The following is a 1,893-nucleotide window of genomic DNA, read 5'->3' as shown; positions in this document are numbered from 1 at the left end:
AACGGTCTTAGAATACGACGAACCTTGACCCAAACGTTGGTATAGACCCCAGAATTTTTATTGTAAATTTGCTAAGCAAAATAATAACTACAAGTTTGTATAAAAGGAAAAGAAACTTGGTCTAATAAAACCGCGAAAAACAGCTAAACTTTGAACGTTCTTAGAATTCGACGAAACATAATCATAACGTTAGTCTAGACCCGAGAATTTATGTCGTAAATATGCTAAGCTTAATAATAACTACCAGTTTGTATAAAAGGAAAACGAACTTGCTTTAATAAAACCGTGCAAAACAGCAAAATATGGAACGTTCGTAGAATTCGACGAAACTTGACCCAAACGCTGATTTACACCCAAGAATTTGTGTGGTATATTTACTAAGCTTAATAATACCTACAAGTTTGTATAAAAGGGAAACAAAATTGTTCTAATAAAACAGTACAAAATAGTTAAATTTTGAACGTTCTCAGAATTTGACGAAACTTGACCCAAACAGTGGTCAAGACCCAAGAATTTGTGTGGTAAATTTGCTAAACGTAATAATAACTACAAGTTTGTATAAAAGGAAAACAAACATGCTCTAATAAAACCGCGCAAAACACCTAAATTTTGAACGTTCTCATAATTCGACGAAACTTGACCAAAACGTTGGTCTAGACCCAAGAATTAAGTTGGTAAATTTTCTAAGCTTAATAATAACTACAAGTTTGTATAATTGAGAAACAAACTTCCTTTAATAAAACCGTGCAGAACAGCTAAATTTTCAACGTTCTTAGAATACGAGGAAACTTGACCCAAATGTTGATCTAGACCCAAAAATTTGTGTGGTAAATTTGCTAAGCGTAATAATAACTACAAGTTTGTATAAAAAGAAAACGAACGTGCTCTAATAAAATCGTGCAAAACAGCTAAATGTGGAACGTTCTTAGAATTCGACGAAACTTGACTCAAACGTTGGTTTACACCCAAGAATTTGTGCGGTATATTTGTTAAGCTTAATAATAACTACAAATTTGTATAAAAGGTAAACAAAATTATTTTAATAAAACCGTGAAAAATAGCTAAATTTTGAACGTTTTCAGAATTCGACGAAACTTGACCCAAACGTTGGCTAGACCCAAGAATTTATGTGGTAAATTTGCTAAGCTTATGAGCTTTCATAGCTCAGTTGGTTAGAGCACTCGTTTAGTAAGTGGGAGGTCTTGAGTTCAAATTTCAATGAAAGCAATTTAAATTTGCTAACCTCAATAATAACTACAGGTTTATATAAAAGGGAAACAAACTTGCTCTATTAAAACCACGTAAAACATCTAAATTTCGAATGTTCTCAGAATTCGTCGAAACTTGACCAAAACGTTGGTCTAGACCCAAGAACTAATGTGGTAAATTTGCTAAGCTTAATAATAACTATAAATTTGTATAAAAGGAAAACGAACTTGCTTTAATATACCGTGCAAAACAGCTAAATTTTGAACGTTCTTAGATTACGTGGAAACTTGACCCAAACGTTGGTCAAGACCCAAGAATTTGTGTGGTAAATTTGCTAACCGTAATAATAACTACAATTTTGTACAAAAGGGAAACTAAATTTACTCTAATAAAACCGCGCAAAACAGCTAAATTTTGAACGTTCTCTGAATTCGACGAAACTAGACCAAAACGTTGGTTTAGACCCAAGAATTTATGTGGTAAATCTGCTAAGCTTAATAATAACTACAGATTTTTATAAAAGGAAAACAAACTTGCTCTATTAAAACCCCGCAAAACAGCTAAATATTGAACGTTCTCAGAATTCGACGAAACTCGACCTAAACGTTGCTCTAGACCCAAAAATTTGTGTGGTAAATTTGCTAAGCGTTATAATAGCTACAAGTTTGTATAAAAGGGAAACAA

General features: G+C 32.5%; 1 non-coding gene across 1 annotated transcript; it reads left to right on the top strand.

Annotated features, from left to right (window-relative positions):
- The first annotated feature begins 1,153 nt into the window (after positions 1-1,153).
- TRNAT-AGU (transfer RNA threonine (anticodon AGU)) lies at positions 1,154-1,227 on the top strand. The gene has a single exon. It is a non-coding gene; the product is annotated as a tRNA-Thr (tRNA).
- Positions 1,228-1,893: the final 666 nt, after the last annotated feature.

This window comes from Sesamum indicum, linkage group LG7, assembly GCF_026168435.1.
Source record: "Sesamum indicum cultivar Baizhima isolate 11 linkage group LG7, ASM2616843v1, whole genome shotgun sequence".
Lineage (NCBI taxonomy): Eukaryota > Viridiplantae > Streptophyta > Magnoliopsida > Lamiales > Pedaliaceae > Sesamum > Sesamum indicum.
This window is presented reverse-complemented; position numbering and strand designations above follow the sequence as displayed.